The following is a 9,044-nucleotide window of genomic DNA, read 5'->3' as shown; positions in this document are numbered from 1 at the left end:
GGCTTGGTTTCACTGCCAAACATCTGGAAAAGAATTTTGATTCGGTGCATTTTATTCAAGGGGCCACATCTAAGCCATCAGCTCTGTGAGGTCCTGTCTCACTTGCACAGCAGCTCTTGGGTTACTGGTGGGTGGGGTGGAAGTTTCCATAATGAATGCTGACGGCAGGGCAGGCAATTCCATGAAGCTTCAATATGCACGTGCCCCAGAGAGTATTTGGGCAAAACAGAAAAAAAAAAGAACAAACCTGGGGAGTTCCTGCTGTGGCTCAGAGGGTTAAGAACCTGACATAGTATCGGTGAGGATGAGAGTTTGATCCTTGGCTTTGCTCAGTGGGTTAAGGATCTGGGATTGCCGCAAGTTGTAGGCTGGCAGCTGCAGCTCCGATTCGAACCTACCCTGGGAACGTCCATATGCCTCGGGTGAGGCCTCAAAAAGAAAAAAAAAAAAGGACAAACATGGAAGATAGGAAGGTTCCCGCCTCCCAGAGGGAGCCCATTGGAACACCCTGGTAGGTTTCTTCATTATATTTTCTGAATCCATGTTTTACTACCCGATTGCGACCATATTGCATATACCGACTTGTGTGCGGTTATCAGACCAATCCGAGATCTTAGATGGACGATGATATAAAGAGGGACTTACTATCAGATGATATTCAGCACCAAAGGGTTCCTTAGGTTTGCTCGTTGTAAACCAAACCCCTTGTGAGTTCCCACTGTGGCTCCATTGTAATGAATTCGACTGGTATTCATGAGGACGCAGGTTCAATCCCTGGTCTTGCTCAGTGAGTTAAGGATTGGCGTTGTTGCGAGCATTGGTGTTAGTTGTAGATACGGCTTGGATCTGGTGTTGCTGTGGCTGTGGCATAGGCCAGCAGCTGGAGGTCAAATTTGACCCCTAGCCTGGGAACATCCATATACCACAGGCACGGCCATAAAAAAAGCAAAAAAAAAAAAAAAAAAGAAAAAGGCAAACCAACCCCCACGCAAGATACAAAAATTCCAGACATTGCTTATGAATTTAAAAACTGCACTGCATGTGCTTATACAGAGGGGCCTCTTCAACACAGGAAACTTAACATGACACCCCTCTAGTTAACTCTTTGTTGATTCTTTTTTTGTTGTTGTTGTTCTTTTTATGGCGGCACCTGTCATACATGGAAATTCCTGGGCTGGGGGCAAATTGGAGCTGCAGCTGCTGGTCTATGCCACAGCCACAGCCACAGCCACAGCCACAGCCACATCCACGCAGGATCTGAGCCACATCTGTTTCTCATGCTGCAGCTTGCAGCAAAGCTGGACTCTTACCCCTCTGAGCGTGGCCAGAGATAGAACCCACATTCTCACAGACACATTCTTGGGGTCTTAACTCCCCGAGCCACAATGAGAGCTCCTCTGTCTTGGCTCTCGAATAACAGCCTGACTCTTTTTCCTTCAGTCGGCAGGCGGGCCTCACCCTTTTGACCCGCTTCCATGTGAAACTCCAGGCAGACTCGTCCGGGGGCAGGTCCTCCTCTGATTCCATTACTCACGTGCTCATCCGTTTCGCATTTCCTAAGATGAGTGTCAGCCACGTAGAAATGAGTAAGACCCCTGTCGTTGTCCAGGGAGCTCACAGCCTAGCAGGCAAGGAGAAGAAGTCACCTCGAAATACCTCGAGGGTAGGACAGGCTGTGATAAAGCCCCTGAGGACCTGTGGGGGGCAGACCTGGAAGGCCTTGCCCAGTGGACAGGGCAGAGGCGGAACAGGCCTGTTGTGACTTGACTTGGCTCACAGAGCAAAGAGCTGCTACATCATAGCCTCTTCCTGCTCCAATTTGCTAGATAATGGGCCCCTAGAACTTTCTGCCAGCTCTCCTGTGCCTCTCCCCCACCTTTGCTGCCCAGTTTGTTGTTTTTTTTTTTTTCCCTTTTTCTTTTTTTGGGCTGCACCCATGGCTTATGGAAATTCCCAGGTTAGGGACTGAGTGGCAGCTGCCGGCCCACAGCCACAGCCACAGCAACAAGGGATCCAAGCTGTGTCTGTGACCTACACCACAGCTCATGGCAATGCGGAATCCTTAACCCACTGAACGAGGCCAGGGATGGAACCCACATCCTCATGCATACTAGTCGGGTTCATTAACCACTGAGCCACAGTGGGAACTCCTGTCAGTTTCTTTAGCTCCCTCCTGACCCCAGCCAGGAAAGGATGAGCCATGGAACAAGGAAGAAATGCCTTTGCTTCATGGGCACCTGGGCCCCCTGACCTCCTGGGTCTGTTCCAGCGGCTGCAGCTGTGACAGTGGGGGGGCTCCCTCTCCATTTGCTCCGGCCCCGTCCACTCCATTCCCGATGCCGGCTAACATTGCTGGGTGATGCCCGCCATGCATCTGGGCCATTATGCCCTTGTCAAATTGACATGTCACTTTTCCAGTTGTCACGTTGCCTTCTGCGTGGGTTGCTCTAAAGGATCTTTTTCCTTTTGGCTTCATTGCTTCTTTAATAATAGCGCCACAATAAGGAATTGCATCTGGTCAGTGAAACTAATGACGGTTAGCAGTTAATGCCTCTGCCGAAGTGTCTGTACTCGGGTTATTCTGACTGTAGCTAAGCAAGAGGCTCCTGACCCTCAGATGAACAGGGGGCTGGGGGACTGGGGCTGGGGAACCAGGTCAGGGGTCAGGCAGGTCCCTGGACTCTGGCATCAATGGGAGTGTGTGTGTGGACGTGTGTGTGTGTTTGTGTGTTAGTGAATTCATATGTGTATGTATGCCTGTCCTTGGGTGTGTGCTTACCTGTGTGTCCAAGGATGTGTGTGCAGCTATGTTTACATAGATGCCTGTGGGCCTGAGCAAGTGTTTGCGTGAAGGTGGCTGTCATGGAAGTTTCGGGAAGGACAAAAGCCATTCGCTCATACATTTGTTTACCAACAGCCAAGGGTACTGCCTTATGACGAGCATCTGAGTTGCACTGGGGATTTAGAAATGAATATGTTGAGATTTCTACCCTCAAGCAATACATACAGTTCAGAGCTGGATTTCTCAACCTTCACACATCAGCACTGGGAGCCAGGTAATTTTCTGCCGCAGGGCGGGGCTGTCAGGTGTTTAGCAGCATCCTGGCCTCTACCTGCAAGATGCTAGTAGAAACCCCCCACTCCCAGGAGTGACAATCAAAAATGTCCCCCAGGCAGTGCCCACCGTCTCCTAGGGGGGACATAGTCACCCCTGGCTGAGAAGCCCTGTGCTCAAAGACATTGAAACAGGGCAATTCCAGTTGTGGCTCGGCAGGTTAAGAACCCAACTTGGATCCATGAGGACACGGGTTCGATCCTTGGCCTCACTCAGTGGGTTAAGGATCTAGTGTTGCCGTGAGATGCCGTGTAGGTTGCAGATGCAGCTCAGATCTGGTGTTGCTCTGGCTGTGGCACAGGCTGCCAACTGCAGCTCTGATTTGACCCCTAGCCTGGGAACTTCCATGTGACTCGGGTACAGCCCTAAAAAAGAAATAAAAAAAAAATGCTGAAGCAGGTAATTTTGATAGTGTGAACAGGAGTCCTTGAATGGAGACTTGGATCAATGCTCGGGGGGGGGGGGGAGCAGAGGCGTGAGGCGCTGTCCCCTGATCTTGGGGGGGGGTGGGGATAAGCAGGGAGGTTTAAAACGGAAGGTCCCCTTATCCCCGGCAACTTGAATGAACTGGCCAGTCACGCTCAGAGCGTGGCTCTTCCTGGAAGGCAGTGCCGGGTGGCTCAGAGTGTGGGAGGCCTGGGGACCAGCCCAGCTCTGCAGGCAGCTCACCAGGGTCAGGGGACTCAAGGGCCCTGTGCTCCTGTCCAGGGCGGAGCCTGGGATGGGGGCGGGGCTGCAGGGCACAGGGAGAGAGTAGCATCCCTGGGGTTCCAGGAGAGGGGCACGACCTTCTGAAAGAGCTGGTGCGTGGCTTCACAGGAGCGGGGAGGGCTGCGGTGGGCCAGCCTCTGGACCGAGCTCTCAGATGGCAGACTGCACCTGCACACCCTCCGACCTGCAGGACAGGTGAAAACCTGTGTCTCGTGGTACGTTGGCTGTTAAATCAAAGGAGGGCTGAGCAACTTCTGGGTGTCCCAGCCTGGGTCTGTGGGAGGCGCTCCACTTCCCATGATCCTGGAGATGAAGTTGCCTGTAACTGATGGCTGGCGAGTCACCACTGCCACCCTCCGTGTATTCATCGTCTTCCTGTGGCCACAGAAGCTTCTATTTTAGGCTCTCTGTCTGTCTCACATCATGTGTCCCTTAAGGCACGGGGCAGACCTCCCCTTTGGAGCCGCAGAGAGCTGTACAGGTCACCCAGCCAAGAGCACAGAAGGAGGGGACCCAGCGTGGGAGAGAGACCTGTCTATGGCTGGTGAGAGCATGTGGCTTCATGTTTATGCCCCACTGGGGACCAGCGCCCTGTCGGGCAGCACACATCAGGTCGTCAGACACACCCTCATCCAGTCTCATCCTTGCCACTAACTCCCCTTGTGATCTTGAGTATGCCTCACTGCTCCCATCTGTAAAGTGGGTATCTCAGTGCTGCTCTTGGAGTGTTTTGAAGATTAAAACTTGAAAAGGATAAAAGAAAAGAAAGAAAGTTAGAAAGCCGAGTGTCTTGGGTTCGATCCCTGGCCTCGCTCAGTGGGTTAAGGACCCAGCATTGCCATGAGCTGTGGTGTAGGTCGCAGACGCGGCTCAGATGTGGCGTGGCTGTGGCTGTGGTGTAGACCAGCAGCTACAGTTCCAATTTGACTCCTAGCCTGGGAACCTCCATATGCCATGAGTGCGGCCCTAAAAAGATCAAAAAAAGAAAAAAAGCCGTGTCTCTGTTACTATTTCTTGAATATTCCAAAGGTTCATTCAGAGGCTAAATGTGCCAATTCTCCCATGGGCATTGTTCGGTTTTGATAGTTATCTATGCCAATACGCATTATCTTCTGGGGCCCAGGAGAGCAGATGGACGTTCATAGGCTAGAGGTCCTGGAATAAATAAAAAACATAACCTGTAAATATTTACTTTTTTTCCTGAACTGGGCTTTGGGTCAATAAAGTTATTTAGGATGTCCTAGGATGTCAGTTGCTCAGACAGTGTTGAAGCTGGTTCCCGGTTCCTCTGGTGCAGCAGCACTCGAGGAGGACAAGGGCTGAGGTCCGAGGGCTCTCCCGGGCCTGACCCGCAGGCTGTGACGGCAGGCAGGCGGCAGGGAGGTCTTTGCAGATCTGACGGCTGCTCTAACAAGCTACCACCAACCTAATGGCTTCAAAGACACACCTTCGTTTTTTATGCTTCTGGAGGTGAAAACTCTAAAATCAAGGTGTGGGCAGGGCTGCCTTCCTCCTGGAGGCGCTGGGAGGATCCGTTTCCTCCCTCTCCCATCTTCTAGAGGCGGCCTGCCTGCCTTGGCTCGTGACCACGGCCCTCTGCTTCCACCGCCAAATTGCCTTCTCTGACTTGGAGCCTCCTGCCTTTCTTTTTTCTCTTTCTTTTTTTTCTGTATAGGGCTGCGGCTGCAGCATATGGAGGTTCCCAAGCTAGGGGTCGAATTGGAGATGCCGGCCTACACCACAGCCACAGCCACGCCGGATCCAAGCCACGACGTACACCAGAGCTTGTGGCAATGCCGGATCCGTAGGAGTCTTAACCCATTGAGCAGGGCCAGGGATAGAACCTGCATCCTCATGGATGCTAGTTGTGCTCATTACCATGGAGCCACCATGGGAAGTCCCGCCTCCTGCCTTTCTTGCAAGGATGCGTGGACTACCCTGGGCTCACCTGGATAGTCTAGGATAACGTCTGTCTCAAGATCCTTATTCTCATCGGCAAAGTCCCTTTTTCCATGTTACGTAGCACAGTCACAGGCTCTGGGGATCAGGACCCACAAACCCTTGGAGAGGCCTTGGCCCCACCTCCCAGGGAAGAGGTCACTCAGGCCGTCTGGGGGGAGGACCCACTTCCAGTTCCAAAGCTCCGAGGTGCCTGCTTGCTCTGCACTAATGGAGGTGGCGTGTCCTGACAGCCTGGCCTCCCTGTCAGCCTCGTCTGGGGACAGTTCTCAGGCACCAGGCCTCTCCTACACCCCCACCTGGGGACGGGGCTCATGCACGGGCCTCGGGACAAATCCTCTGAGAGCCCTAATTTGGAAGCTCGGACTGGCCTCTCTCACACTTCACGCCCACCTGGCCTCCCGTTCCAGCCATCTGCCAGCTCCTGACTTCTAGGCCAAGGTCAGGGGAAGGGGCTGCAACCAGCAGCTCCCGGCTGGGTCCATGCCTGCTGTCCGCCCTCCCTCCTCCCTGGAAGAGCCGGGCTGGCGCTCTTCTAGGCTCCACGTCCTCCTCTGTCAGGTGATGATAACATATGATTTGAGGCTGTTTCCCAATCAGATTCGTTTCTGCTGCGTCACAGCGGGACCTCCTGCCTTCTGCCATTTGAGCCTCGCAAGCACACAACCCTTTGGGACCGTCCTTACCCCTCTCTCGGCGTCTCCCCAGGGTCCAGCAGACACAGCAGGAACCCCTCTAGTTGCGTCTGAAGTTAACAAGACAGGTCAGCCTGGGTCTGAGTCAGGACTAGTTCTCTGCATGTTTGTCTTTTTGTCTTTCGTAAACTCTGAGTGAAGAGATGGATTTTGTTTCCCCTGGCTGCATCTAAACCACCACATGGTACCCATGGTACCCGGAGTTTGCCCTATTCGTGCTCATTAAGTACACACAGTCCTTCTCAAGATCCATTTCGATTTGAATTCAGCCATCCTTCTTAGACCCCTCCAGGGCTCCAGGCTCGCGGAGAGGCTCACATGCCGTTTGGGTTTAATGGTCACGCCCACCCTCAAGTCAGATGTTATTATCGTCACCCGATGGAGGAGGACGTGGAGCCCAGGAGAGCGCCAGCCCGGCTCTTCCAGGGAGGAGGGAGGGCGGACAGCAGGCATGGACCCAGCCGGGAGCTGCTGGTTGCAGCCCCTTCCCCTGACCTTGGCCTAGAAGTCAGGTGCAGGCAGACAGCTGGAGCGGGAGCCGTCGGGGGAGGGGGGGGTTCTGGGGGGGAGTGACTCGGGTCTCTTCATTTCTGTTACTGAATAAAAGGCCTTTGTTTCTTCACCCTGGTGATCACAATTTTCATTTCTTTGAAAATGCTTCTGGAGCAAGAGCCATTTGGAAAGATTTACAGCTGGAATGAAAACTCCAAGAAGGTGAAGTCAGAGGCTGTCTGCTGGGCTAGAATATTGCTTCTCACAGTAGGACAGGCCTGCTGCTTGGGAAACGCTGGGGTTTAGCGGATGAAGATGAGTAAAGGGCATGGTGGGGACCCACCTCCAGGGGCTGCTGTTACTTATTGGCAGAGACCTTGGCTCCTCCCAGGCCTCTGACATCCCCCCTCCCGCCCCCCCCCCCCCCCCCGCCGGCCCCTCCGCAATGCATCTTAGGGAGGTTGCATAGTCTCCTCCCCTCTATCCTCAGTTTTGTTTGGAGGGATACAGGAAGACGACAGTTGTGCAAAGACGGTCGCCATCTTGAGCCCGATAAATGGTACCGTGTAACCTGGAGCAGGGAAACAGCGGCTGGCATTTGGGAGAAGGGAAGAAGCAGAGTCGAGGGAAGCTTCTGGAAAGTGAGCAGGTGGGTGGAAAGATAAGCAGGGAAGAGGGATGGGTGCTACAAGTCTGAGGAAGGGCACAGGTTCAGGAGCCAACTGCCAGATGTGAGTCCTGCTCCCTCCCTCCCTAGGAGCATGGCCTCAGGAAAGGGATTTGCCTCCATGTGCCTCAGTTGACTCATCTGTAAAATGGGATGTGATGGAAGCTCCTGTTGCAGCTCAGTGGAGACAAATCTGACTAGTATCCATGAGGACATAGGTTCGATCCCTGGCTTTGCTCAGTGGGTTAAGGATCTGATGTTGCCGTGAGCTGTGGTGTAGGTTGCAGGCGTGGCTCAGATCCTGCCTGCTATGGCTGTGGTGTAGGCCGGCAGCTGTAGCTCTGACTGGACCTCTAGGCTGGGGACTTCCATATGCTGAGGATGCAGCCCTAAAAAGACAAAAATGAAATAAATAAATAAAATAAAATAAGACGGGGATGTGATAATCACATGGACTCACCAAGTTATCATCAGGATCCAATGAAGGGATGTTTAGACAGTGCAACCTGTTAGAACAACGCCTGGTACAGTGAGAGTTCAAAAGTGTCAGCTGCTGCTATTATAAGTGAATTAAAATGTCTGGGTAAGGTTGATAAGACTTACGCCTGCTTAAGCCCAGAATGGTTTGCCATTTGCAAGCTGTGACAAGATTTTTTAACTGATGTTTACTATGTATCTCAAATTCTGGGAGGTTGCAGGAGGATTTAAGAGGGGAGACTTTTGTTTGAAAGGAGGGATCAATTATCTGTGAAGCAGGGAGGATATGGTGTTCTATTTTTGATATTGCGATACGCTTTTTTATTAATGGGTATGCAGAAACATTTACATCCTGGGTGAATAGCCATTAGCATGCATAATTAGTTTATCTTGGTAAGTTGGCTAACTCACTGCCCCTCATGCTATAGATCTAAATGTAGATAGTTTTTATTCTTTTCTTTTTTTTTTTTTTTGCTTTTTTAGGGCTGCACTTGTGGCACATGGAGGTTCCCGGGCTAGGGGTCAAATTGGAGCTGCTGTTGCTGGCCTACACAGCAGCCATGGCACCACGGGTGCAGCTCAGATTGTGAACCCTCTGAGCGAGGCCAGGTATCGAACCTGCTTCCTCATAAATACTAGTTGAGTTCATTAACCCCTGAGCCACAACAGGAACTCCTGTTCGTTTTTCTAATTGAGAATTTTTTTTTAATTTTTAAATTTTTATTGAAGTATAGTCAATTTATTTTATTGAAGTATAGTTGAATGTCATGGGTGTAACTGGTGTTGTATTTTTTAAAAAGAACCTGGAACTCATATAAAACGGGGCCCAAATCATGGAATTCAGTAAAATGGTGTCACTTCAATGGATCATCAACGGCCTTTGCCAGCTCTCCATCCAGCTTCGTTTGTTTCCCTGTTCCCTGAGGGA

Source organism: Phacochoerus africanus, chromosome 6 (genome assembly GCF_016906955.1).
Source record: "Phacochoerus africanus isolate WHEZ1 chromosome 6, ROS_Pafr_v1, whole genome shotgun sequence".
Taxonomy (NCBI): Eukaryota; Metazoa; Chordata; class Mammalia; order Artiodactyla; family Suidae; genus Phacochoerus; species Phacochoerus africanus.
This window is presented reverse-complemented; position numbering follows the sequence as displayed.